The sequence below is a fragment of the Schistocerca gregaria genome, chromosome 2 (assembly GCF_023897955.1).
Source record: "Schistocerca gregaria isolate iqSchGreg1 chromosome 2, iqSchGreg1.2, whole genome shotgun sequence".
NCBI classification, from domain to species: domain Eukaryota; kingdom Metazoa; phylum Arthropoda; class Insecta; order Orthoptera; family Acrididae; genus Schistocerca; species Schistocerca gregaria.
This window is the reverse complement of record NC_064921.1, coordinates 715,720,157-715,747,923: the sequence shown is the minus strand read 5'-3', so window position 1 is coordinate 715,747,923 and position 27,767 is coordinate 715,720,157. Positions and strand designations below refer to the sequence as shown.

General features: G+C 49.2%; 18 non-coding genes across 18 annotated transcripts; 12 read left to right on the top strand and 6 right to left on the bottom strand.

The window, feature by feature from the left end:
* Window positions 1–1,241: 1,241 nt before the first annotated feature.
* On the bottom strand, window positions 1,242–1,314 carry Trnav-uac (transfer RNA valine (anticodon UAC)). Its single transcript has one exon. It is a non-coding gene; the product is annotated as a tRNA-Val (tRNA).
* Window positions 1,315–1,535: 221 nt separating this feature from the next.
* On the top strand, window positions 1,536–1,607 carry Trnap-cgg (transfer RNA proline (anticodon CGG)). Its single transcript has one exon. It is a non-coding gene; the product is annotated as a tRNA-Pro (tRNA).
* Window positions 1,608–3,398: 1,791 nt separating this feature from the next.
* Window positions 3,399–3,470, top strand: Trnap-ugg (transfer RNA proline (anticodon UGG)). The gene has a single exon. It is a non-coding gene; the product is annotated as a tRNA-Pro (tRNA).
* A 635-nt stretch (window positions 3,471–4,105) lies between these two features.
* On the bottom strand, window positions 4,106–4,178 carry Trnav-uac (transfer RNA valine (anticodon UAC)). The gene has a single exon. It is a non-coding gene; the product is annotated as a tRNA-Val (tRNA).
* Window positions 4,179–6,246: 2,068 nt separating this feature from the next.
* On the top strand, window positions 6,247–6,318 carry Trnap-ugg (transfer RNA proline (anticodon UGG)). The gene has a single exon. It is a non-coding gene; the product is annotated as a tRNA-Pro (tRNA).
* Window positions 6,319–6,953: 635 nt separating this feature from the next.
* Trnav-uac (transfer RNA valine (anticodon UAC)) lies at window positions 6,954–7,026 on the bottom strand. The gene has a single exon. It is a non-coding gene; the product is annotated as a tRNA-Val (tRNA).
* A 221-nt stretch (window positions 7,027–7,247) lies between these two features.
* Window positions 7,248–7,319, top strand: Trnap-cgg (transfer RNA proline (anticodon CGG)). The gene has a single exon. It is a non-coding gene; the product is annotated as a tRNA-Pro (tRNA).
* Window positions 7,320–9,110: 1,791 nt separating this feature from the next.
* Trnap-ugg (transfer RNA proline (anticodon UGG)) lies at window positions 9,111–9,182 on the top strand. Its single transcript has one exon. It is a non-coding gene; the product is annotated as a tRNA-Pro (tRNA).
* Window positions 9,183–9,817: 635 nt separating this feature from the next.
* Trnav-uac (transfer RNA valine (anticodon UAC)) lies at window positions 9,818–9,890 on the bottom strand. Its single transcript has one exon. It is a non-coding gene; the product is annotated as a tRNA-Val (tRNA).
* Window positions 9,891–10,111: 221 nt separating this feature from the next.
* Window positions 10,112–10,183, top strand: Trnap-cgg (transfer RNA proline (anticodon CGG)). The gene has a single exon. It is a non-coding gene; the product is annotated as a tRNA-Pro (tRNA).
* Window positions 10,184–11,752: 1,569 nt separating this feature from the next.
* Window positions 11,753–11,824, top strand: Trnap-cgg (transfer RNA proline (anticodon CGG)). Its single transcript has one exon. It is a non-coding gene; the product is annotated as a tRNA-Pro (tRNA).
* Window positions 11,825–13,955: 2,131 nt separating this feature from the next.
* Trnap-ugg (transfer RNA proline (anticodon UGG)) lies at window positions 13,956–14,027 on the top strand. Its single transcript has one exon. It is a non-coding gene; the product is annotated as a tRNA-Pro (tRNA).
* A 634-nt stretch (window positions 14,028–14,661) lies between these two features.
* Trnav-uac (transfer RNA valine (anticodon UAC)) lies at window positions 14,662–14,734 on the bottom strand. Its single transcript has one exon. It is a non-coding gene; the product is annotated as a tRNA-Val (tRNA).
* A 221-nt stretch (window positions 14,735–14,955) lies between these two features.
* Trnap-cgg (transfer RNA proline (anticodon CGG)) lies at window positions 14,956–15,027 on the top strand. The gene has a single exon. It is a non-coding gene; the product is annotated as a tRNA-Pro (tRNA).
* Window positions 15,028–17,184: 2,157 nt separating this feature from the next.
* Window positions 17,185–17,258, top strand: Trnap-ugg (transfer RNA proline (anticodon UGG)). The gene has a single exon. It is a non-coding gene; the product is annotated as a tRNA-Pro (tRNA).
* Window positions 17,259–17,891: 633 nt separating this feature from the next.
* On the bottom strand, window positions 17,892–17,964 carry Trnav-uac (transfer RNA valine (anticodon UAC)). The gene has a single exon. It is a non-coding gene; the product is annotated as a tRNA-Val (tRNA).
* Window positions 17,965–18,185: 221 nt separating this feature from the next.
* On the top strand, window positions 18,186–18,257 carry Trnap-cgg (transfer RNA proline (anticodon CGG)). Its single transcript has one exon. It is a non-coding gene; the product is annotated as a tRNA-Pro (tRNA).
* A 9,033-nt stretch (window positions 18,258–27,290) lies between these two features.
* Window positions 27,291–27,362, top strand: Trnap-ugg (transfer RNA proline (anticodon UGG)). The gene has a single exon. It is a non-coding gene; the product is annotated as a tRNA-Pro (tRNA).
* The last annotated feature ends 405 nt before the right edge of the window (window positions 27,363–27,767 follow it).

Sequence of the window (27,767 nt, the reverse complement as noted above, 5' to 3'; positions counted from 1 at the left end):
CTCCGACTTTTGTGTCTGACCTACTTTTAATGATACTGTGGTCGGTTTAGTTACTACTATCGCTGCTGGACGAAGCAGACCAGTTGAAAGCCACACAGTATTCTTGTAACGAACAGGTAATGGAAATTTAGGTAAAACGATATCAAAAAAAGTTGCGTGGTGGAGCGACACATACAGTTGCCTCTTCGTAGATGATCATTGCTGCACGGAATAATTCTTAAGGCACCGACGCCTTCAGGAGTCGTGTTTGGAAGTTTTGCTTGCAGTATATTCCGCTATCTTTTCGTTATGAGTTGGTGTTTCGGATTCCCGGTGTTCTTTTGTTTAGTGCATTTGCCTTCCCTTGATGCTAAGAAAGCACATGGCGAAAGTGAAACACCATCGTCTGTTCATCTGCAGAGCGCGATGAAATTATTCACTCTACATTCATTGCCTTTAATATTCTTTCCATCAGTGGTGGGCGCTGCCTTCAGAAAGCGCTTTTCTTTCTGATTTACATGAAAGTTTGTGTTCCTCGGAGCTGGACTGCTTGGGATTACCTTCACTGCCACCGGCAAGTGGCTCGTTGGTCTAGGGGTATGATTCCTGCTTTGGGTGCAGGAGGTCCCGGGTTTTGACCGTGCTGAAGAGTAGGTGGAGCTCACCCACGTTTGTAGCTCTGCAATGAAGAACAGATGCGTGCCGCAGCACGCTGTGTGTGGCCCTACGGTCATGAAGGGACCGTTTGATATGGCAAGAATCTGATACCAGTAAATTACATAGGTCGATTTCTGTAGGAGAGCCGACAGTAATCTTGCATGCAACGGAAAACAAAGGTTGTCTTTGCAGAACGTGTGCACCGTGAGTGGAGACGAAGCTCAATCGTGGAGCAGTCTACCTTCATCTGATTAGCGACAACGTCAACCAAAGAGTGGGATACAAGACTGAGCGTAGTTAAGAGTTTCTCACTATTAGTTACGTTCACACTTCAACAGAGTTGTGACAAGGCGAGTGCAAAGAGATCAGGAAAGCCAGTATGAAGCGAACTTGAAGTAGTCTTGAAGAAATGGATACTAAATTTTGCAGGCCAGAATGGAGCTACGAGCGTTCTGAGTTACTGAATACCGGTGCACTATGGGAGCAAGAGCATTTGACAGTAAAATGAGGCGATATCGGTGTAGCACACGACATTTATTATCCCGCACACGCAGACGTGACGTTATCTCGGAAATGGAATCCGAAAACGGGTTTAAAAAAAGTCGTGCTTCCGCCCGGGATCGAACCGGGGACCTTCTGCGTGTAAAGCAGAAGTGATAACCGCTACACCACGGAAACGACGGTTTTGCCGTTGTACTACCTGGAAAACCGTAGCTCCAACAGATTTTTCCTGCGTAAGCAAGGGCATCGGCTACGAGCTCCGTCCGATTCTAGAAGTTGCTATAGTAAAAGACAACGATAAAAACAATCAAACCGCAACAGCCAGGGAGAACGCTGGGTGAGCAGCAGCTCTGCACGGTGATACCAAGAACGGAGGCGATAGTCATGTGCATCGAGAAGGCTCGTTGGTCTAGGGGTATGATTCCTGCTTCGGGTGCAGGAGGTCCCGGGTTCAAATCCCGGACGAGCCCTTGCGTTTTGTGCAAACGTGTGGCGACTACCGGCATGCCGGCGGCTGTTCCGCGCATTTCCTGCCCTCCAGGTAAGCACAAAAACCAAGTAGCCGGTTCTGAAAGAGTTTCACGTATCATTTGAGCCATCTGCAGCCTGGTGGTTGGACGTTTGAAATTGATTTAAATGTTCACAGTAGAGATTGTAGCAAGTGTCTTGTTGAGTGCGACGAAAAAGTGATTACGCCCGGAATCGAAACGGAGACCTTCTGCCTGTTAGGCAGACGTGATAACCGCTACACCACGGAAACTGCTAAGCTCTGAGATCCACATGTGACACAACTTGCAGGACGATCACAACTTTGGCGTAAAAATCACTTTGCGGAAACGCACAATGCAGGTATTTCGCATTCGTACGCAACAATCGACAGCACCCTTGCCTGTCTGAATGCCACCACGAATAAGAGCCCAAGAAGTCGTCGGACAAGCTCGCGGCCGAGTCCTCGGTAGCATCAGCTACTCTTGCTTTCCGTACGAGCTACCGTCAATTCGCGCAGTCGCTATTGCATATGATGTCACCAAAAGCAATCACTTCGTTAGCGGCAAGGAGCCCGGGCCCAGCGGTAGCTCTACATGGAGGCACCAGCAGCCCCGACAGGCCGCCGCTGGCGCGCCGGCGCCCGGACCCGCGACCCCTAATGACATTGCAGTCGATGTATTTCTTAATATCGCTTTTGGAAGAAGCAAGCCAGGTGTAAATCACACAGTATTTTACTGATGATCTGGAAACGCAAATTTAGAACAAGTAGAACATTATATAAAATTTGTTGTGTGGTCGAGCGGAACCCACCCTTCGCTCTTCCCAGATTATCGTTGCTGCACGGAATGATTGTTAAAGCACCGACGGCTTCAGAGTTCGTCTTCTCCAACGTTTGCTTTTGCAGTACATTCCGCAATCTTTTCGTTATGAGTCGTCTGTTTCGGTTTCCCGATGTAGTTTTGCTCACACCTCCCGACTTTTCTTAACCCCGAGCCACCACTAGCAGAAAATTCCGCACTGCAGTCCGGTCAATCTGCAGAGCTCGATAAGAGCATCGCGGTCGTTCCTGAGCTAATGAAACGGCCGTGTCTGTAGTTGTTCCCAGATGTCTCCCACAGAAACGGCCTCCCGGACGCCTGCATTACAGGAGTACGCCCCTACTCCCAGCCATACAATTGCATTTGAAAGCAGAATAACATGAGCTACAGAGCAACTCCGACTTTTGTGTCTGACCTACTTTTAATGATACTGTGGTCGGTTTAGTTACTACTATCGCTGCTGGACGAAGCAGACCAGTTGAAAGCCACACGGTATTCTTGTAACGAACAGGTAATGGAAATTTAGGTAAAACGATATCAAAAAAAGTTGCGTGGTGGAGCGACACATACAGTTGGCTCTTCGTAGATGATCATTGCTGCACGGAATAATTCTTAAGGCACCGACGCCTTCAGGAGTCGTGTTTGGAAGTTTTGCTTGCAGTATATTCCGCTATCTTTTCGTTATGAGTTGGTGTTTCGGATTCCCGGTGTTCTTTTGTTTAGCGCATTTGCCTTCCCTTGATGCTAAGAAAGCACATGACGAAAGTGAAACACCATCGTCTGTTCATCTGCAGAGCGCGATGAAATTATTCACTCTACATTCATTGCCTTTAATATTCTTGCCATCAGTGGTGGGCGCTGCCTTCAGAAAGCGCTTTTCTTTCTGATTTACATGAAAGTTTGTGTTCCTCGGAGCTGGACTGCTTGGGATTACCTTCACTGCCACCGGCAAGTGGCTCGTTGGTCTAGGGGTATGATTCCTGCTTTGGGTGCAGGAGGTCCCGGGTTCAAATCCCGGACGAGCCCTACCGTTTTGACCGTGCTGAAGAGTAGGTGGAGCTCACCCACGTTTGTAGCTCTGCAATGAAGAACAGATGCGTGCCGCAGCACGCTGTGTGTGGCCCTACGGTCATGAAGGGACCGTTTGATATGGCAAGAATCTGATACCAGTAAATTACATAGGTCGATTTCTGTAGAAGAGCCGACAGTAATCTTGCATGCAACGGAAAACAAAGGTTGTCTTTGCAGAACGTGTGCACCGTGAGTGGAGACGAAGCTCAATCGTGGAGCAGTCTACCTTCATCTGATTAGCGACAACGTCAACCAAAGAGTGGGATACAAGACTGAGCGTAGTTAAGAGTTTCTCACTATTAGTTACGTTCACACTTCAACAGAGTTGTGACAAGGCGAGTGCAAAGAGATCAGGAAAGCCAGTATGAAGCGAACTTGAAGTAGTCTTGAAGAAATGGATACTAAATTTTGCAGGCCAGAATGGAGCTACGAGCGTTCTGAGTTACTGAATACCGGTGCACTATGGGAGCAAGAGCATTTGACAGTAAAATGAGGCGATATCGGTGTAGCACATGACATTTATTATCCCGCACACGCAGACGTGACGTTATCTCGGAAATGGAATACGAAAACGGGTTTAAAAAAAGTCGTGCTTCCGCCCGGGATCGAACCGGGGACCTTCTGCGTGTAAAGCAGACGTGATAACCGCTACACCACGGAAACGACGGTTTTGCCGTTGTACTACCTGGAAAACCGTAGCTCCAACAGATTTTTCCTGCGTAAGCAAGGGCATCGGCTACGAGCTCCGTCCGATTCTAGAAGTTGCTATAGTAAAAGACAACGATAAAAACAATCAAACCGCAACAGCCAGGGAGAACGCTGGGTGAGCAGCAGCTCTGCACGGTGATACCAAGAACGGAGGCGATAGTCATGTGCATCGAGAAGGCTCGTTGGTCTAGGGGTATGATTCCTGCTTCGGGTTCAAATCCCGGACGAGCCCTTGCGCTTCGTGCAAACGTGTGGCGACTACTGGCATGCCGGCGGCTGTTCCGCGCATTTCCTGCCCTCCAGGTAAGCACAAAAACCAAGTAGCCGGTTCTGAAAGAGTTTCACGTATCATTTGAGCCATCTGCAGCCTGGTGGTTGGACGTTTGAAATTGATTTAAATGTTCACAGTAGAGATTGTAGCAAGTGTCTTGTTGAGTGCGACGAAAAAGTGATTACGCCCGGAATCGAAACGGAGACCTTCTGCCTGTTAGGCAGACGTGATAACCGCTACACCACGGAAACTGCTAAGCTCTGAGATCCACATGTGACACAACTTGCAGGACGATCACAACTTTGGCGTAAAAATCACTTTGCGGAAACGCACAATGCAGGTATTTCGCATTCGTACGCAACAATCGACAGCACCCTTGCCTGTCTGAATGCCACCACGAATAAGAGCCCAAGAAGTCGTCGGACAAGCTCGCGGCCGAGTCCTCGGTAGCATCAGCTACTCTTGCTTTCCGTACGAGCTACCGTCAATTCGCGCAGTCGCTATTGCATATGATGTCACCAAAAGCAATCACTTCGTTAGCGGCAAGGAGCCCGGGCCCAGCGGTAGCTCTACATGGAGGCACCAGCAGCCCCGACAGGCCGCCGCTGGCGCGCCGGCGCCCGGACCCGCGACCCCTAATGACATTGCAGTCGATGTATTTCTTAATATCGCTTTTGGAAGAAGCAAGCCAGGTGTAAATCACACAGTATTTTACTGATGATCTGGAAACGCAAATTTAGAACAAGTAGAACATTATATAAAATTTGTTGTGTGGTCGAGCGGAACCCACCCTTCGCTCTTCCCAGATTATCGTTGCTGCACGGAATGATTGTTAAAGCACCGACGGCTTCAGAGTTCGTCTTCTCCAACGTTTGCTTTTGCAGTACATTCCGCAATCTTTTCGTTATGAGTCGTCTGTTTCGGTTTCCCGATGTAGTTTTGCTCACACCTCCCGACTTTTCTTAACCCCGAGCCACCACTAGCAGAAAATTCCGCACTGCAGTCCGGTCAATCTGCAGAGCTCGATAAGAGCATCGCGGTCGTTCCTGAGCTAATGAAACGGCCGTGTCTGTAGTTGTTCCCAGATGTCTCCCACAGAAACGGCCTCCCGGACGCCTGCATTACAGGAGTACGCCCCTACTCCCAGCCATACAATTGCATTTGAAAGCAGAATAACATGAGCTACAGAGCAACTCCGACTTTTGTGTCTGACCTACTTTTAATGATACTGTGGTCGGTTTAGTTACTACTATCGCTGCTGGACGAAGCAGACCAGTTGAAAGCCACACGGTATTCTTGTAACGAACAGGTAATGGAAATTTAGGTAAAACGATATCAAAAAAAGTTGCGTGGTGGAGCGACACATACAGTTGGCTCTTCGTAGATGATCATTGCTGCACGGAATAATTCTTAAGGCACCGACGCCTTCAGGAGTCGTGTTTGGAAGTTTTGCTTGCAGTATATTCCGCTATCTTTTCGTTATGAGTTGGTGTTTCGGATTCCCGGTGTTCTTTTGTTTAGCGCATTTGCCTTCCCTTGATGCTAAGAAAGCACATGACGAAAGTGAAACACCATCGTCTGTTCATCTGCAGAGCGCGATGAAATTATTCACTCTACATTCATTGCCTTTAATATTCTTGCCATCAGTGGTGGGCGCTGCCTTCAGAAAGCGCTTTTCTTTCTGATTTACATGAAAGTTTGTGTTCCTCGGAGCTGGACTGCTTGGGATTACCTTCACTGCCACCGGCAAGTGGCTCGTTGGTCTAGGGGTATGATTCCTGCTTTGGGTGCAGGAGGTCCCGGGTTCAAATCCCGGACGAGCCCTACCGTTTTGACCGTGCTGAAGAGTAGGTGGAGCTCACCCACGTTTGTAGCTCTGCAATGAAGAACAGATGCGTGCCGCAGCACGCTGTGTGTGGCCCTACGGTCATGAAGGGACCGTTTGATATGGCAAGAATCTGATACCAGTAAATTACATAGGTCGATTTCTGTAGAAGAGCCGACAGTAATCTTGCATGCAACGGAAAACAAAGGTTGTCTTTGCAGAACGTGTGCACCGTGAGTGGAGACGAAGCTCAATCGTGGAGCAGTCTACCTTCATCTGATTAGCGACAACGTCAACCAAAGAGTGGGATACAAGACTGAGCGTAGTTAAGAGTTTCTCACTATTAGTTACGTTCACACTTCAACAGAGTTGTGACAAGGCGAGTGCAAAGAGATCAGGAAAGCCAGTATGAAGCGAACTTGAAGTAGTCTTGAAGAAATGGATACTAAATTTTGCAGGCCAGAATGGAGCTACGAGCGTTCTGAGTTACTGAATACCGGTGCACTATGGGAGCAAGAGCATTTGACAGTAAAATGAGGCGATATCGGTGTAGCACACGACATTTATTATCCCGCACACGCAGACGTGACGTTATCTCGGAAATGGAATCCGAAAACGGGTTTAAAAAAAGTCGTGCTTCCGCCCGGGATCGAACCGGGGACCTTCTGCGTGTAAAGCAGACGTGATAACCGCTACACCACGGAAACGACGGTTTTGCCGTTGTACTACCTGGAAAACCGTAGCTCCAACAGATTTTTCCTGCGTAAGCAAGGGCATCGGCTACGAGCTCCGTCCGATTCTAGAAGTTGCTATAGTAAAAGACAACGATAAAAACAATCAAACCGCAACAGCCAGGGAGAACGCTGGGTGAGCAGCAGCTCTGCACGGTGATACCAAGAACGGAGGCGATAGTCATGTGCATCGAGAAGGCTCGTTGGTCTAGGGGTATGATTCCTGCTTCGGGTGCAGGAGGTCCCGGGTTCAAATCCCGGACGAGCCCTTGCGTTTTGTGCAAACGTGTGGCGACTACCGGCATGCCGGCGGCTGTTCCGCGCATTTCCTGCCCTCCAGGTAAGCACAAAAACCAAGTAGCCGGTTCTGAAAGAGTTTCACGTATCATTTGAGCCATCTGCAGCCTGGTGGTTGGACGTTTGAAATTGATTTAAATGTTCACAGTAGAGATTGTAGCAAGTGTCTTGTTGAGTGCGACGAAAAAGTGATTACGCCCGGAATCGAAACGGAGACCTTCTGCCTGTTAGGCAGACGTGATAACCGCTACACCACGGAAACTGCTAAGCTCTGAGATCCACATGTGACACAACTTGCAGGACGATCACAACTTTGGCGTAAAAATCACTTTGCGGAAACGCACAATGCAGGTATTTCGCATTCGTACGCAACAATCGACAGCACCCTTGCCTGTCTGAATGCCACCACGAATAAGAGCCCAAGAAGTCGTCGGACAAGCTCGCGGCCGAGTCCTCGGTAGCATCAGCTACTCTTGCTTTCCGTACGAGCTACCGTCAATTCGCGCAGTCGCTATTGCATATGATGTCACCAAAAGCAATCACTTCGTTAGCGGCAAGGAGCCCGGGCCCAGCGGTAGCTCTACATGGAGGCACCAGCAGCCCCGACAGGCCGCCGCTGGCGCGCCGGCGCCCGGACCCGCGACCCCTAATGACATTGCAGTCGATGTATTTCTTAATATCGCTTTTGGAAGAAGCAAGCCAGGTGTAAATCACACAGTATTTTACTGATGATCTGGAAACGCAAATTTAGAACAAGTAGAACATTATATAAAATTTGTTGTGTGGTCGAGCGGAACCCACCCTTCGCTCTTCCCAGATTATCGTTGCTGCACGGAATGATTGTTAAAGCACCGACGGCTTCAGAGTTCGTCTTCTCCAACGTTTGCTTTTGCAGTACATTCCGCAATCTTTTCGTTATGAGTCGTCTGTTTCGGTTTCCCGATGTAGTTTTGCTCACACCTCCCGACTTTTCTTAACCCCGAGCCACCACTAGCAGAAAATTCCGCACTGCAGTCCGGTCAATCTGCAGAGCTCGATAAGAGCATCGCGGTCGTTCCTGAGCTAATGAAACGGCCGTGTCTGTAGTTGTTCCCAGATGTCTCCCACAGAAACGGCCTCCCGGACGCCTGCATTACAGGAGTACGCCCCTACTCCCAGCCATACAATTGCATTTGAAAGCAGAATAACATGAGCTACAGAGCAACTCCGACTTTTGTGTCTGACCTACTTTTAATGATACTGTGGTCGGTTTAGTTACTACTATCGCTGCTGGACGAAGCAGACCAGTTGAAAGCCACACGGTATTCTTGTAACGAACAGGTAATGGAAATTTAGGTAAAACGATATCAAAAAAAGTTGCGTGGTGGAGCGACACATACAGTTGGCTCTTCGTAGATGATCATTGCTGCACGGAATAATTCTTAAGGCACCGACGCCTTCAGGAGTCGTGTTTGGAAGTTTTGCTTGCAGTATATTCCGCTATCTTTTCGTTATGAGTTGGTGTTTCGGATTCCCGGTGTTCTTTTGTTTAGCGCATTTGCCTTCCCTTGATGCTAAGAAAGCACATGACGAAAGTGAAACACCATCGTCTGTTCATCTGCAGAGCGCGATGAAATTATTCACTCTACATTCATTGCCTTTAATATTCTTGCCATCAGTGGTGGGCGCTGCCTTCAGAAAGCGCTTTTCTTTCTGATTTACATGAAAGTTTGTGTTCCTCGGAGCTGGACTGCTTGGGATTACCTTCACTGCCACCGGCAAGTGGCTCGTTGGTCTAGGGGTATGATTCCTGCTTTGGGTGCAGGAGGTCCCGGGTTCAAATCCCGGACGAGCCCTACCGTTTTGACCGTGCTGAAGAGTAGGTGGAGCTCACCCACGTTTGTAGCTCTGCAATGAAGAACAGATGCGTGCCGCAGCACGCTGTGTGTGGCCCTACGGTCATGAAGGGACCGTTTGATATGGCAAGAATCTGATACCAGTAAATTACATAGGTCGATTTCTGTAGAAGAGCCGACAGTAATCTTGCATGCAACGGAAAACAAAGGTTGTCTTTGCAGAACGTGTGCACCGTGAGTGGAGACGAAGCTCAATCGTGGAGCAGTCTACCTTCATCTGATTAGCGACAACGTCAACCAAAGAGTGGGATACAAGACTGAGCGTAGTTAAGAGTTTCTCACTATTAGTTACGTTCACACTTCAACAGAGTTGTGACAAGGCGAGTGCAAAGAGATCAGGAAAGCCAGTATGAAGCGAACTTGAAGTAGTCTTGAAGAAATGGATACTAAATTTTGCAGGCCAGAATGGAGCTACGAGCGTTCTGAGTTACTGAATACCGGTGCACTATGGGAGCAAGAGCATTTGACAGTAAAATGAGGCGATATCGGTGTAGCACACGACATTTATTATCCCGCACACGCAGACGTGACGTTATCTCGGAAATGGAATCCGAAAACGGGTTTAAAAAAAGTCGTGCTTCCGCCCGGGATCGAACCGGGGACCTTCTGCGTGTAAAGCAGACGTGATAACCGCTACACCACGGAAACGACGGTTTTGCCGTTGTACTACCTGGAAAACCGTAGCTCCAACAGATTTTTCCTGCGTAAGCAAGGGCATCGGCTACGAGCTCCGTCCGATTCTAGAAGTTGCTATAGTAAAAGACAACGATAAAAACAATCAAACCGCAACAGCCAGGGAGAACGCTGGGTGAGCAGCAGCTCTGCACGGTGATACCAAGAACGGAGGCGATAGTCATGTGCATCGAGAAGGCTCGTTGGTCTAGGGGTATGATTCCTGCTTCGGGTGCAGGAGGTCCCGGGTTCAAATCCCGGACGAGCCCTTGCGTTTTGTGCAAACGTGTGGCGACTACCGGCATGCCGGCGGCTGTTCCGCGCATTTCCTGCCCTCCAGGTAAGCACAAAAACCAAGTAGCCGGTTCTGAAAGAGTTTCACGTATCATTTGAGCCATCTGCAGCCTGGTGGTTGGACGTTTGAAATTGATTTAAATGTTCACAGTAGAGATTGTAGCAAGTGTCTTGTTGAGTGCGACGAAAAAGTGATTACGCCCGGAATCGAAACGGAGACCTTCTGCCTGTTAGGCAGACGTGATAACCGCTACACCACGGAAACTGCTAAGCTCTGAGATCCACATGTGACACAACTTGCAGGACGATCACAACTTTGGCGTAAAAATCACTTTGCGGAAACGCACAATGCAGGTATTTCGCATTCGTACGCAACAATCGACAGCACCCTTGCCTGTCTGAATGCCACCACGAATAAGAGCCCAAGAAGTCGTCGGACAAGCTCGCGGCCGAGTCCTCGGTAGCATCAGCTACTCTTGCTTTCCGTACGAGCTACCGTCAATTCGCGCAGTCGCTATTGCATATGATGTCACCAAAAGCAATCACTTCGTTAGCGGCAAGGAGCCCGGGCCCAGCGGTAGCTCTACATGGAGGCACCAGCAGCCCCGACAGGCCGCCGCTGGCGCGCCGGCGCCCGGACCCGCGACCCCTAATGACATTGCAGTCGATGTATTTCTTAATATCGCTTTTGGAAGAAGCAAGCCAGGTGTAAATCACACAGTATTTTACTGATGATCTGGAAACGCAAATTTAGAACAAGTAGAACATTATATAAAATTTGTTGTGTGGTCGAGCGGAACCCACCCTTCGCTCTTCCCAGATTATCGTTGCTGCACGGAATGATTGTTAAAGCACCGACGGCTTCAGAGTTCGTCTTCTCCAACGTTTGCTTTTGCAGTACATTCCGCAATCTTTTCGTTATGAGTCGTCTGTTTCGGTTTCCCGATGTAGTTTTGCTCACACCTCCCGACTTCTCTTAACCCCGAGCCACCACTAGCAGAAAATTCCGCACTGCAGTCCGGTCAATCTGCAGAGCTCGATAAGAGCATCGCGGTCGTTCCTGAGCTAATGAAACGGCCGTGTCTGTAGTTGTTCCCAGATGTCTCCCACAGAAACGGCCTCCCGGACGCCTGCATTACAGGAGTACGCCCCTACTCCCAGCCATACAATTGCATTTGAAAGCAGAATAACATGAGCTACAGAGCAACTCCGACTTTTGTGTCTGACCTACTTTTAATGATACTGTGGTCGGTTTAGTTACTACTATCGCTGCTGGACGAAGCAGACCAGTTGAAAGCCACACGGTATTCTTGTAACGAACAGGTAATGGAAATTTAGGTACTACCTGAAAAACCGTAGCTCCAACAGATTTTTCCTGCGTAAGCAAGGGCATCGGCTACGAGCTCCGTCCGATTCTAGAAGTTGCTATAGTAAAAGACAACGATAAAAACAATCAAACCGCAACAGCCAGGGAGAACGCTGGGTGAGCAGCAGCTCTGCACGGTGATACCAAGAACGGAGGCGATAGTCATGTGCTTCGAGAAGGCTCGTTGGTCTAGGGGTATGATTCCTGCTTCGGGTGCAGGAGGTCCCGGGTTCAAATCCCGGACGAGCCCTTGCGTTTTGTGCAAACGTGTGGCGACTACCGGCATGCCGGCGGCTGTTCCGCGCATTTCCTGCCCTCCAGGTAAGCACAAAAACCAAGTAGCCGGTTCTGAAAGAGTTTCACGTATCATTTGAGCCATCTGCAGCCTGGTGGTTGGACGTTTGAAATTGATTTAAATGTTCACAGTAGAGATTGTAGCAAGTGTCTTGTTGAGTGCGACGAAAAAGTGATTACGCCCGGAATCGAAACGGAGACCTTCTGCCTGTTAGGCAGACGTGATAACCGCTACACCACGGAAACTGCTAAGCTCTGAGATCCACATGTGACACAACTTGCAGGACGATCACAACTTTGGCGTAAAAATCACTTTGCGGAAACGCACAATGCAGGTATTTCGCATTCGTACGCAACAATCGACAGCACCCTTGCCTGTCTGAATGCCACCACGAATAAGAGCCCAAGAAGTCGTCGGACAAGCTCGCGGCCGAGTCCTCGGTAGCATCAGCTACTCTTGCTTTCCGTACGAGCTACCGTCAATTCGCGCACACACAGTAGAGATTGTAGCAAGTGTCTTGTTGAGTGCGCCGAAAAAGTGATTACGCCCGGAATCGAAACGGAGACCTTCTGCCTGTTAGGCAGACGTGATAACCGCTACACCACGGAAACTGCTAAGCTCTGAGATCCACATGTGACACAACTTGCAGGACGATCACAACTTTGGCGTAAAAATCACTTTGCGGAAACGCACAATGCAGGTATTTCGCATTCGTACGCAACAATCGACAGCACCCTTGCCTGTCTGAATGCCACCACGAATAAGAGCCCAAGAAGTCGTCGGACAAGCTCGCGGCCGAGTCCTCGGTAGCATCAGCTACTCTTGCTTTCCGTACGAGCTACCGTCAATTCGCGCAGTCGCTATTGCATATGATGTCACCAAAAGCAATCACTTCGTTAGCGGCAAGGAGCCCGGGCCCAGCGGTAGCTCTACATGGAGGCACCAGCAGCCCCGACAGGCCGCCGCTGGCGCGCCGGCGCCCGGACCTGCGACCCCTAATGACGTTGCAGTCGATGTATTTCTTAATATCGCTTTTGGAAGAAGCAAGCCAGGTGTAAATCACACAGTATTTTACTGATGATCTGGAAACGGAAATTTAGAACAAGTAGAACATTATATAAAATTTGTTGTGTGGTCGAGCGGAACCCACGCTCGCTCTTCCCAGATTATCGTTGCTGCACGGAATAATTGTTAAAGCACCGACGGCTTCAGAGTTAGTCTTCTCCAACGTTTGCTTTTGCAGTACATTCCGCAATCTTTTCGTTATGAGTCGTCTGTTTCGGTTTCCCGATGTAGTTTTGCTCACACCACCACTAGCAGAAAATTCCGCACTGCAGTCCGGTCAATCTGCAGAGCTCGATAAGAGCATCGCGGTCGTTCCTGAGCTAATGAAACGGCCGTGTCTGTAGTTGTTCCCAGATGTCTCCCACAGAAACGGCCTCCCGGTCGCCTGCATTACAGGAGTACGCCCCTACTCCCAGCCATACAATTGCATTTGAAAGCAGAATAACATGAGCTACAGAGCAACTCCGACTTTTGTGTCTGACCTACTTTTAATGATACTGTGGTCGGTTTAGTTACTACTATCGCTGCTGGACGAAGCAGACCAGTTGAAAGCCACACGGTATTCTTGTAACGAACAGGTAATGGAAATTTAGGTAAAACGATATCAAAAAAAGTTGCTTGGTGGAGCGACACATACAGTTGGCTTTTCGTAGATGATCATTGCTGCACGGAATAATTCTTAAGGCACCGACGCCTTCAGGAGTCGTGTTTGGAAGTTTTGCTTGCAGTATATTCCGCTATCTTTTCGTTATGAGTTGGTGTTTCGGATTCCCGGTGTTCTTTTGTTTAGTGCATTTGCCTTCCCTTGATGCTAAGAAAGCACATGACGAAAGTGAAACACCACCGTCTGTTCATCTGCAGAGCGCGATGAAATTATTCACTCTACATTCATTGCCTTTAATAGTCTTTCCATCAGTGGTGGGCGCTGCCTTCAGAAAGCGCTTTTCTTTCTGATTTACATGAAAGTTTGTGTTCCTCGGAGCTGGACTGCTTGGGATTACCTTCACTGCCACCGGCAAGTGGCTCGTTGGTCCAGGGGTATGATTCCTGCTTTGGGTGCAGGAGGTCCCGGGTTCAAATCCCGGACGAGCCCTACCGTTTTGACCGTGCTGAAGAGTAGGTGGAGCTCACCCACGTTTGTAGCTCTGCAATGAAGAACAGATGCGTGCCGCAGCACGCTGTGTGTGGCCCTACGGTCATGAAGGGACCGTTTGATATGGCAAGAATCTGATACCAGTAAATTACATAGGTCGATTTCTGTAGGAGAGCCGACAGTAATCTTGCATGCAACGGAAAACAAAGGTTGTCTTTGCAGAACGTGTGCACCGTGAGTGGAGACGAAGCTCAATCGTGGAGCAGTCTACCTTCATCTGATTAGCGACAACGTCAACCAAAGAGTGGGATACAAGACTGAGCGTAGTTAAGAGTTTCTCACTATTAGTTACGTTCACACTTCAACAGAGTTGTGACAAGGCGAGTGCAAAGAGATCAGGAAAGCCAGTATGAAGCGAACTTGAAGTAGTCTTGAAGAAATGGATACTAAATTTTGCAGGCCAGAATGGAGCTACGAGCGTTCTGAGTTACTGAATACCGGTGCACTATGGGAGCAAGAGCATTTGACAGTAAAATGAGGCGATATCGGTGTAGCACACGACATTTATTATCCCGCACACGCAGACGTGACGTTATCTCGGAAATGGAATCCGAAAACGGGTTTAAAAAAGTCGTGCTTCCGCCCGGGATCGAACCGGGGACCTTCTGCGTGTAAAGCAGACGTGATAACCGCTACACCACGGAAACGACGGTTTTGCCGTTGTACTACCTGGAAAACCGTAGCTCCAACAGATTTTTCCTGCGTAAGCAAGGGCATCGGCTACGAGCTCCGTCCGATTCTAGAAGTTGCTATAGTAAAAGACAACGATAAAAACAATCAAACCGCAACAGCCAGGGAGAACGCTGGGTGAGCAGCAGCTCTGCACGGTGATACCAAGAACGGAGGCGATAGTCATGTGCATCGAGAAGGCTCGTTGGTCTAGGGGTATGATTCCTGCTTCGGGTGCAGGAGGTCCCGGTTTCAAATCCCGGACGAGCCCTTGCGTTTTGTGCAAACGTGTGGCGACTACCGGCATGCCGGCGGCTGTTCCGCGCATTTCCTGCCCTCCAGGTAAGCACAAAAACCAAGTAGCCGGTTCTGAAAGAGTTTCACGTATCATTTGAGCCATCTGCAGCCTGGTGGTTGGACGTTTGAAATTGATTTAAATGTTCACAGTAGAGATTGTAGCAAGTGTCTTGTTGAGTGCGACGAAAAAGTGATTACGCCCGGAATCGAAACGGAGACCTTCTGCCTGTTAGGCAGACGTGATAACCGCTACACCACGGAAACTGCTAAGCTCTGAGATCCACATGTGACACAACTTGCAGGACGATCACAACTTTGGCGTAAAAATCACTTTGCGGAAACGCACAATGCAGGTATTTCGCATTCGTACGCAACAATCGACAGCACCCTTGCCTGTCTGAATGCCACCACGAATAAGAGCCCAAGAAGTCGTCGGACAAGCTCGCGGCCGAGTCCTCGGTAGCATCAGCTACTCTTGCTTTCCGTACGAGCTACCGTCAATTCGCGCACACACAGTAGAGATTGTAGCAAGTGTCTTGTTGAGTGCGCCGAAAAAGTGATTACGCCCGGAATCGAAACGGAGACCTTCTGCCTGTTAGGCAGACGTGATAACCGCTACACCACGGAAACTGCTAAGCTCTGAGATCCACATGTGACACAACTTGCAGGACGATCACAACTTTGGCGTAAAAATCACTTTGCGGAAACGCACAATGCAGGTATTTCGCATTCGTACGCAACAATCGACAGCACCCTTGCCTGTCTGAATGCCACCACGAATAAGAGCCCAAGAAGTCCTCGGACAAGCTCGCGGCCGAGTCCTCGGTAGCATCAGCTACTCTTGCTTTCCGTACGAGCTACCGTCAATTCGCGCAGTCGCTATTGCATATGATGTCACCAAAAGCAATCACTTCGTTAGCGGCAAGGAGCCCGGGCCAAGCGGTAGCTCTACATGGAGGCACCAGCAGCCCCGACAGGCCGCCGCTGGCGCGCCGGCGCCCGGACCCGCGACCCCTAATGACGTTGCAGTCGATGTATTTCTTAATATCGCTTTTGGAAGAAGCAAGCCAGGTGTAAATCACACAGTATTTTACTGATGATCTGGAAACGCAAATTTAGAACAAGTAGAACATTATATAAAATTTGTTGTGTGGTCGAGCGGAACCCACCCTTCGCTCTTCCCAGATTATCGTTGCTGCACGGAATGATTGTTAAAGCACCGACGGCTTCAGAGTTCGTCTTCTCCAACGTTTGCTTTTGCAGTACATTCCGCAATCTTTTCGTTATGAGTCGTCTGTTTCGGTTTCCCGATGTAGTTTTGCTCACACCTCCCGACTTCTCTTAACCCCGAGCCACCACTAGCAGAAAATTCCGCACTGCAGTCTCGTCAATCTGCAGAGCTCGATAAGAGCATCGCGGTCGTTCCTGGGCTAATGAAACGGCCGTGTCTGTAGTTGTTCCCAGATGTCTCCCACAGAAACGGCCTCCCGGTCGCCTGCATTACAGGAGTACGCCCCTACTCCCAGCCATACAATTGCATTTGAAAGCAGAATAACATGAGCTACAGAGCAACTCCGACTTTTGTGTCTGACCTACTTTTAATGATACTGTGGTCGGTTTAGTTACTACTATCGCTGCTGGACGAAGCAGACCAGTTGAAAGCCACACAGTATTCTTGTAACGAACAGGTAATGGAAATTTAGGTAAAACGATATCAAAAAAAGTTGCGTGGTGGAGCGACACATACAGTTGGCTCTTCGTAGATGATCATTGCTGCACGGAATAATTCTTAAGGCACCGACGCCTTCAGGAGTCGTGTTTGGAAGTTTTGCTTGCAGTATATTCCGCTATCTTTTCGTTATGAGTTGGTGTTTCGGATTCCCGGTGTTCTTTTGTTTAGTGCATTTGCCTTCCCTTGATGCTAAGAAAGCACATGACGAAAGTGAAACACCACCGTCTGTTCATCTGCAGAGCGCGATGAAATTATTCACTCTACATTCATTGCCTTTAATATTCTTTCCATCAGTGGTGGGCGCTGCCTTCAGAAAGCGCTTTTCTTTCTGATTTACATGAAAGTTTGTGTTCCTCGGAGCTGGACTGCTTGGGATTACCTTCACTGCCACCGGCAAGTCGCTCGTTGGTCTAGGGGTATGATTCCTGCTTTGGGTGCAGGAGGTCCCGGGTTCAAATCCCGGACGAGCCCTACCGTTTTGACCGTGCTGAAGAGTAGGTGGAGCTCACCCACGTTTGTAGCTCTGCAATGAAGAACAGATGCGTGCCGCAGCACGCTGTGTGTGGCCCTACGGTCATGAAGGGACCGTTTGATATGGCAAGAATCTGATACCAGTAAATTACATAGGTCGATTTCTGTAGGAGAGCCGACAGTAATCTTGCATGCAACGGAAAACAAAGGTTGTCTTTGCAGAACGTGTGCACCGTGAGTGGAGACGAAGCTCAATCGTGGAGCAGTCTACCTTCATCTGATTAGCGACAACGTCAACCAAAGAGTGGGATACAAGACTGAGCGTAGTTAAGAGTTTCTCACTATTAGTTACGTTCACACTTCAACAGAGTTGTGACAAGGCGAGTGCAAAGAGATCAGGAAAGCCAGTATGAAGCGAACTTGAAGTAGTCTTGAAGAAATGGATACTAAATTTTGCAGGCCAGAATGGAGCTACGAGCGTTCTGAGTTACTGAATACCGGTGCACTATGGGAGCAAGAGCATTTGACAGTAAAATGAGGCGATATCGGTGTAGCACACGACATTTATTATCCCGCACACGCAGACGTGACGTTATCTCGGAAATGGAATCCGAAAACGGGTTTAAAAAAAGTCGTGCTTCCGCCCGGGATCGAACCGGGGACCTTCTGCGTGTAAAGCAGACGTGATAACCGCTACACCACGGAAACGACGGTTTTGCCGTTGTACTACCTGGAAAACCGTAGCTCCAACAGATTTTTCCTGCGTAAGCAAGGGCATCGGCTACGAGCTCCGTCCGATTCTAGAAGTTGCTATAGTAAAAGACAACGATAAAAACAATCAAACCGCAACAGCCAGGGAGAACGCTGGGTGAGCAGCAGCTCTGCACGGTGATACCAAGAACGGAGGCGATAGTCCTGTGCATCGAGAAGGCTCGTTGGTCTAGGGGTATGATTCCTGCTTCGGGTGCAGGAGGTCCCGGGTTCAAATCCCGGACGAGCAGTTGCGTTTTGTGCAAACGTGTGGCGACTACCGGCATGCCGGCGGCTGTTCCGCGCATTTCCTGCCCTCCAGGTAAGCACAAAAACCAAGTAGCCGGTTCTGAAAGAGTTTCACGTATCATTTGAGCCATCTGCAGCCTGGTGGTTGGACGTTTGAAATTGATTTAAATGTTCACAGTAGAGATTGTAGCAAGTGTCTTGTTGAGTGCGACGAAAAAGTGATTACGCCCGGAATCGAAACGGAGACCTTCTGCCTGTTAGGCAGACGTGATAACCGCTACACCACGGAAACTGCTAAGCTCTGAGATCCACATGTGACACAACTTGCAGGACGATCACAACTTTGGCGTAAAAATCACTTTGCGGAAACGCACAATGCAGGTATTTCGCATTCGTACGCAACAATCGACAGCACCCTTGCCTGTCTGAATGCCACCACGAATAAGAGCCCAAGAAGTCGTCGGACAAGCTCGCGGCCGAGTCCTCGGTAGCATCAGCTACTCTTGCTTTCCGTACGAGCTACCGTCAATTCGCGCAGTCGCTATTGCATATGATGTCACCAAAAGCAATCACTTCGTTAGCGGCAAGGAGCCCGGGCCCAGCTGTAGCTCTACATGGAGGCACCAGCAGCCCCGACAGGCCGCCGCTGGCGCGCCGGCGCCCGGACCCGCGACCCCTAATGACGTTGCAGTCGATGTATTTCTTAATATCGCTTTTGGAAGAAGCAAGTCAGGTGTAAATCACACAGTATTTTACTGATGATCTGGAAACGCAAATTTAGAACAAGTAGAACATTATATAAAATTTGTTGTGTGGTCGAGCGGAACCCACCCTTCGCTCTTCCCAGATTATCGTTGCTGCACGGAATGATTGTTAAAGCACCGACGGCTTCAGAGTTCGTCTTCTCCAACGTTTGCTTTTGCAGTACATTCCGCAATCTTTTCGTTATGAGTCGTCTGTTTCGGTTTTTTTTTTTTTTTTTTTTTTAAAAAAAAAAAATATCTTTATTAACCAATGTTATATTATGATACAGAATAACCCACCACCTGAAGCATTAGTGGGTCTTTGCTTACATACAATAATACAGTTACTACAGCATTCATTGCTTAATATTATTACCTACTTTTTAGTGTTAGTTTTTTGTTTTCGCTATGGGCATTTCTACTTCTAATATTAACCTACTTAATCTAACTGCAACGTTACACACGTGCCAGCGTGAGTATAAACCTACTGTTTGTGGCCGGGCCCACTGAGCTGATCCCAGTGGGCATGCCCCTGGCACCGGGCTGGCCCAAGACGTTTGAACCGCTGCAGTTTATACTAGGTATTATCCTAACTTATCCTACTTCTTAACCTATTCCTACGCTACTGTCAATTTCGGTGTGTTGGTCAAATCCGGTAGAAATGTGCACCCTCCTCCTGGTCCAGGAGCGTGGCGGATCCCAGCCGTGAAACGGCTGGCCAATTCCACGTCCGGCGGAAAGGGACGGGTGCACTTAGGTCTGGTCAGGTGTTTGTCAGTTTCGGGTTAATTTTGATTGTTCCTAAGAAAGTCCTTTAATATTTTGCCCGAGATCTCATTCGCAAGATTATTTAAAGTTTGAAAGTGATCCTCGCGCCTGAGTAAGTGGTACGTGTCTTGATTTGGTAGTTGGAGTCTGAGTTGTGATGCTACTTCGTCAAAGAGATGGCACTCATACACCACATGGTCTGGGGTGCCCTGTGGGGCCCCACAGTCGCACGCTGGTGTAGCCCGTTTCCCGATTCTGCATAAGTATGCTGGATAGGGTCCATGTCCAGTGAGGAAGTGCAGAAGTCCTCTTGATGGCTTGAAATATCTGAGCTGTAAGCGCTCCTTAATATTTGGCAGCAGTTCATGCGTTCTCCGACCTGTGTCGTCCGCATCCCATTGCTCTTGCCAAAGTTCTTCCCCCCTATTTCTAATTTCCGATTTAAAGCCCGTGTAGATCCCCATTATTTCTATCATTTTATCCCTGTTGCCTTTCTTGGCCCAGTACCATGCCGCCTGTTCTCTTATTTTAATGTCCAGAGGACACAGCCCCATGAGTACTAATAGCGCCCCCCCTGGTGTTGTTCTATATGCTCCTACAGAGCGCAGGAGCATATTCCGCTGCACTCTCCTCACGGCCATGGCAGGCATGACCCTCGTAAGCCTGTGAGCCCAGACTCCTGACGCGTATCCCACAATGGAGGTCAGTATGCTGTTATGATATAGTTTGATTAGGTCTGGTGGTAAGTGAAACCGCTTGTGTCCTATGCCAGTGAGTTTATTCAGTGTTTCTAGGGATCTCTGTGTTATTGTGTCAACATGCGATGTATAGTTCCATCTCTCATCGACGATTACGCCCAAGTACCGGGCCTCACGTCGCCGAAGCACTGGCGAGCCGTCTATTCTCACCGTCGGGTTCCTAACTAGTTGTCCCTTGAGCAATAGATATGTAGACTTACTGGGTGATATAGTCATTTTTGTTCTGTGACACCATGTGGTCAAGATAGAAATTGCTCTCTCAATTTTCGGTTCCAGTTCTTCGCGGCTGCGGCCGCCAACCAACAGAAGGAGGTCGTCTGCGTAGGCTATGCCCTCTAGCACATCCTCGCTATTCTGCAGATCTTCTAAGAGTGGTTCCATTGTTATGTCCCAAAAGAGTGGCCCAAGGACAGAGCCCTGTGGACACCCCTTTGTAATCTTCTTTCTAACCCTCCCGCTAGGGGACGATAGCCAGACCTCCCTTCCCTCACAGTAGCTCCTAAAACAACCATATAGCGGCCCTGGACACTCTTTCTCTCGTAAGCGAGAGAAGAGCGAGGGCCACCACAGATTGTCGAAGGCGCCGCTGATATCCACCATGATGCCAACAATGTATTTGTGCGGGGCTGAGCCACAGACCTCCGCGGCAAGGGCGATAGCGTCAGACGCTGATCTCCCCGACCGGAAACCGAATTGCCTGTCGCACATCCCACACAACACACGATGTGCAGCCAGTCTGTCTGCCAGCAACCTCTCAAAAAGTTTCCCCAGTATGTCTAGTAGGCAGATGGGCCTGTATGATTTGGCTTCTTTTGGGTCCTTATCTGGGCCTTTCTTGAGTATTACAACATTTGCCTTCTTCCAGGTGTTAGGGAATTTTCTGAGTCTCAAGCACTCATTGTACAACTTGGTGAGAGGTGCCACCAGCTGGGGAGCCAGGAACTGCACCACTTCCGTTGTGATACCGTCTGGTCCAGGAGCCTTCCCCTTTTTGAGGGCTTTTATCTGGGCTTCGACCTCCTCTTCTGAGAAGGGATAGACCATACTGTTGTTTTCATAATCTTGTCGGTCTTCCTCCCTGATCAGCCTTTGTACTTCTGTATCCTCTTCTTCCACATCATCAGGCAGCAGGACCCGGAGAAGGACCTCGGCAGTTTCCTGCCAAGTCTCTGTCATCCGGTCCCCGCTCCTGACGGTGGACAGCACCATGGGCGATCTTATTTTCTCCCGTACTAGTTTGTAAGGGGTACCCCATGGGTCTGTGGCGAGTTGATTTAAAACAAATTTTTCCCAGCTTGCAAGTCGGACTGCCCTGAGCTCCTGTTGAAAATGATCCTTCGCCTCTCTGTAAATTTGTAGCCATCGTTGTTTTTCCCTCCAGACGGCACACCGCTGGTAGTACCTCCTAGCCCTCCTTACAGACTGGCGCATCTGTTCTAGTTCTGTCGACCATGGTGTTGGGGAGGCCGCGACGGCTCTCCTCCTGGTTGGTACGGCTGCTTTCACCGCTCTGTTGACTGCACTCACCAGTTCTTCGGCGTATAGCTCCACGTTTACGTCACCTTCCGGCCATGTCGGAATGTCACACTCTCTCGCCAGGCGATCCCAGTCGGCCCTATTGTAATTGAATTGCAGCTCCCACCCCATGTCCCAGCGGCACTCCTTGTCTCCCAGTGAAAAGGTAATCAGATTGTGGTCACTTGTTGTCATGTGTTCCCATACTTTCCAATCAATTACCTTGGTTGCGGCGTTGGGCGTTACCAAGGTAATATCAATATTGGTACCTTCTCCCCCGCCACCTGCATAGGTAGGGGGGTGCCCTTGCTTGTTAGCGACCATGAGCTGTAGGGCCATGATGGTCTCTTCAGCCTTTTCTCCACGTTCATCTCTTGTGCCGCTGAACCACAGGGGGGACTTTGCATTTATGTCTGCTGTGACTATTATTCTCCGCCCCTGCAGTGCCGTGGTTATCTGAGTTAGTTTATCTAAGAACTCGTCAATCTCCCTTCCGTACTGGAAGTACATATTAATGATGTACAGTACCCCGATGGGTGATTGCAACTCCACGACATTGCAGTGGTCATCAGAAAGCTGTGTAAGCACTGTAACTCTCAGTGCCTTGTTAATAATTATGATTGCAGCTTTTGGCTCACCTGTGCTATGAGTTATTTGCCAGTTGGCAGCTGTAAAGGGGATCCGTCCAGCTTGAGAGTATGGCTCCTGTAGACAGAGTATGTCAAGTCTCCTCTCCTCCACCACCTTCCGGAGTTCCTGCGTGACTAGTCTGCTGTTATGACAGTTAATCTGCCCTACGTTTATAAGGCTCAGTGGAAAAGTATGTTCTAATATGCGATTCTGGCCAGGTCTTATTCCAGTCGTGTGCAAGCCTTCCATTTGTAATTACAGACTGGTGATATAGTTCTTCCAGATCAAATTTTTCGTTTCGCCTTTCGAATACTTTTTTCACCAAGTCACGTAGGGCTCCAAAGTCAGTGGGGAGATTCATTGTCTTGAGCTGTATTCTATCCACAGCCTCCATTACCGAAAAGGTGACGTCTCTACCATATTCATGGCCAACACGCACCACATGCCTTAAAGCGGTGGTGAGGACAGCCGGCTCCTCCAGGCGCGATAGCTGCAATGCCTGTTCCAAATTTGGATAAATCCTCCTTGGATCCACGCCCATGCCTCCAAAGGAGGGTGGATCTTTCAACGTACTCGTACTGCTCACATCATTGATTTGTATTTTCCCTTCATCAGCTGTGTTGTCTTTGATTGTCGGGAAAGTCAAACTCCCTACCACAGGATGCCCTTTTGGTCGCTCATGATCTGTAATCGACCTTCTTCCCCAGCTTGGAGGAGAGGGTGCGTCCTTCTGCCCACTAGGGTCTGTTTGAATCCCTATGTCTACCATTTGCACTTTTCCAGTAGTTGCATTGTTGAACTTCCGCAGAGGTTCTCTAAATCTGCTTGCTCTCAACGCATCCCTTAACCTCTTACTGGGCGACTTCCTTTTGGGCTTCCTGGATGCAGGAACAGACTCAGCCATAGTCTATTCTTGCTATAAGCCGTTGCTCGAGCATCCTGTATGTAGGGCAGTTCCTTCCAGTAGCATTGCAACTTTTCTTTCCTCTTCTCACACAAGGGATACATATCCCTGTTTTACAACAGGTTTTCCTTGTATGGTATTCTGCCCCACACCTGGAGCAGGCCGGCTTCCTCTCGCAATGCTTGTGGACATGGTCCAGATCACCGCAGTTATGACATCTGGGAACCACCAGGTAGTCCCTCACATTAATTGCGTGGAACCCCATATAAATTCTGCCCATAGCGGTCAGTTTGCGCCACATACTCCCCGAGACTTCCGCGACGTGATGGACAACATCACGATCGCGGGGTCCCGTTCTGAAGCGCAACTTAAACTCATTTTTGAAGGCTTCCATATTCATTTCCTCGAAGTTCTGTTCTTTTATGGCTTCATATATCTCATTTTCCTCTATTGCCACAGGTACATCATATAATATCACCAGCGGATTCCGCTTTTTAGGCGGTTCGCATTTCACTACCTTATTAAGCTTCGTGTGATTAAGTATTTTTTCCCTGTCTTCTTCTGTAGCAACATTTACAATAACCACATTTTTGGTTGCCTTAACTTTGTTTATTTTAATTTTTTCTTTTGCAGGGTTCACCGTTGTGGTGAATATTTCTTGTACTTTCTTAGTATCATGTCCGGACAGGGGTCTCAAGAAGACCGCCGTGTCCGGCCTTTTCGACACCTTGGCGATTGTCTCTTTTGTGGTTTGCGTTTTTGGAGCCGCTTGCGCAGCTACACCAGCCCATGTTTTTGTCGGCTGTTTACGTAGACGCTCGTTTTCTTTTTCTAGTTCTTCTAGCCGCCCCTCGAGCTTTGCGCTAGCGATCGCCCAGGCGGCAAGCTCCTTTTTGATGGACAGGACAGCAGTATTGCTTATCTTGCCGTTCTTTATACTAGAGTCCAATAATTGATTTATTCTGTTGTGCCAGTCAGTTACATTCTCCACGTTTTGCCCCAGGCCCTCTTCTGGGACAGGAACAATAGGCATCGAACACCTCGAATGCACACTCGAGTCACTCGTCTCTTGTTCAGCCATGATGATGTAGACGAGTGAAAAAAGTTGGGAGCCCGTCTCTTACCCCGGACCGGCTCCTCTGGCATGGGGGGGGACTTCTTGCAGCTCGCCCACCGACCTCGCCCCAAGGTCAAGGGCTTTCTCGAACTGCTGGGTTCAGCGCGCCGTCGCCAGCGCACTGGTCCCCATCGATGGCTTCATCATCGGCGATTTCACGCGACGCTCCTCGGCAACTGCACCCCGCACTCCGGAGAGGCGGATGCACCTCTCGTCCTTCGCCGCCTACTAGCCCGAGTTTCCACCTTTCGGCCAAGGACCCACTCCTACTCAGGTGGCGGGCCGGTCCCCCAGACGTTCGGCGGTCTGGACCCAGTTAACCTAGCCCAGGCGATGTCACCACCTCCTGGGTTTGGCAGAACACGCCCCGGTTACCCAGGGGCGCGGCGAGGCACCCTTGCCGACTCGCGCCGCGATCCCACGCCGACAAACGAAGTCGCCGGCATGCAGAGCTCCTGCTGGTCTGGGCCCTGCGAACAGAAGGGACAGATGTTCGTCCCTCGACACAGCTCCCCCTGTGCCATGCACCCTTCGCTTTCGCATCGGGTTGGGTCGCAGCTCTCCCTTTTGTCGCAAGGCAAAACGCCAAGCTTAACGTCTGGCACCACGGGAAGGCGGAAAGAGCCACTTGGGAAGGAGAGCCTATAGGAGACGCGTCACTTCCCCTGTGAGGACTGCCGCGGCACGCCCGTCTGGAAGCGATACGCCCCAGTGCGAGCCTCCGTGCCTTACGGCGCGCCGGCTACGGGCGGGCCCGCGCCGAACGCGCCGTCGAGCGACCGACCTCACGCCAGACGTCTGTTTCGGTTTCCCGATGTAGTTTTGCTCACACCACCACTAGCAGAAAATTCCGCACTGCAGTCCGGTCAATCTGCAGAGCTCGATAAGAGCATCGCGGTCGTTCCTGAGCTAATGAAACGGCCGTGTCTGTAGTTGTTCCCAGATGTCTCCCACAGAAACGGCCTCCCGGACGCCTGCATTACAGGAGTACGCCCCTACTCCCAGCCATACAATTGCATTTGAAAGCAGAATAACATGAGCTACAGAGCAACTCCGACTTTTGTGTCTGACCTACTTTTAATGATACTGTGGTCGGTTTAGTTACTACTATCGCTGCTGGACGAAGCAGACCAGTTGAAAGCCACACGGTATCTACATCTACATCAACATCCGTACTCCGCAAGCCACCTGACGGTGTGTGGCGGAGGGTACCCTGAGTACCTCTATCGGTTCTCCCTTCTATTCCAGTCTCGTATTGTACGTGGAAAGAAGGATTGTCGGTATGCTTCTGTGTGGGCTCTAATCTCTCTGATTTTATCCTCATGGTCTCTTCGCGAGATATACGTAGGAGGGAGCAACATACTGCTTGACTCTTCGGAGAAGGTATGTTTCTCGAAACTTCAACAAAAGCCCGTACTGAGCTACTGAGCGTCTCTCCTGCAGAGTCTTCCACTGGAGTTTATCTATCATCTCCGTAACGCTTTCGCAATTACTAAATGATCCTGTAACGAAGCGCGCTGCTCTCCGTTGGATCTTCTCTCTCTCTTCTATCAACCCTACCTGGTGCGGATCCCACACTGCTGAGCAGTATTCAAGCATTGGGCGAACAAGCGTACTGTAACCTACTTCCTTTGTTGTCGGATTGCATTTCCTTAGGATTCTTCCAATGAATCTCAGTCTGGCATCTGCTTTACCGACGATCAACTTTATATGATCATTCCATTTTAAATCACTCCTAATGCGTACTCCCAGATAATTTATGGAATTAACTGCTTCCAGTTGCTGACCTGCTATTTTGTAGCTAAATGATAAGGGACCTATCTTTCTATGTATTCGCATCACATTACACTTCGCTACATTGAGATTCAATTGCAATTCCGTGCACCATGCGTCAATTCGCTGCAGATCCTCCTGCATTTCAGTACAATTTTCCATTGTTGCAACCTCTCGATACACCACAGCATCATCTGCAAAAAGCCTCAGTGAACTTCCGATGTCATCCACCAGGTCATTTATGTATATTGTGAATAGCAACGGTCCTATGACACTCCCCTGCGGCACACCTGAAATCACTCTTACTTCGGAAGACTTCTCTCCATTGAGAATGACGTGCTGCGTTCTGTTATCTAGGAACTTGTATTCTTGTAACGAACAGGTAAATGGAAATTTAGGTAAAACGATATCAAAAAAAGTTGCGTGGTGGAGCGACACATACAGTTGGCTCTTCGTAGATGATCATTGCTGCACGGAATAATTCTTAAGGCACCGACGCCTTCAGGAGTCGTGTTTGGAAGTTTTGCTTGCAGTATATTCCGCTATCTTTTCGTTATGAGTTGGTGTTTTCGGATTCCCGGTGTTCTTTTGTTTAGTGCATTTGCTTTCCCTTGATGCTAAGAAAGCACATGACGAAAGTGAAACACCACCGTCTGTTCATCTGCAGAGCGCGATGAAAGTATTCACTCTACATTCATTGCCTTTAATATTCTTTCCATCAGTGGTGGGCGCTGCCTTCAGAAAGCGCTTTTCTTTCTGATTTACATGAAAGTTTGTGTTCCTCGGAGCTGGACTGCTTGGGATTACCTTCACTGCCACCGGCAAGTGGCTCGTTGGTCTAGGGGTATGATTCCTGCTTTGGGTGCAGGAGGTCCCGGGTTCAAATCCCGGACGAGCCCTACCGTTTTGACCGTGCTGAAGAGTAGGTGGAGCTCACCCACGTTTGTAGCTCTGCAATGAAGAACAGATGCGTGCCGCAGCACGCTGTGTGTGGCCCTACGGTCATGAAGGGACCGTTTGATATGGCAAGAATCTGATACCAGTAAATTACATAGGTCGATTTCTGTAGAAGAGCCGACAGTAATCTTGCATGCAACGGAAAACAAAGGTTGTCTTTGCAGAACGTGTGCACCGTGAGTGGAGACGAAGCTCAATCGTGGAGCAGTCTACCTTCATCTGATTAGCGACAACGTCAACCAAAGAGTGGGATACAAGACTGAGCGTAGTTAAGAGTTTCTCACTATTAGTTACGTTCACACTTCAACAGAGTTGTGACAAGGCGAGTGCAAAGAGATCAGGAAAGC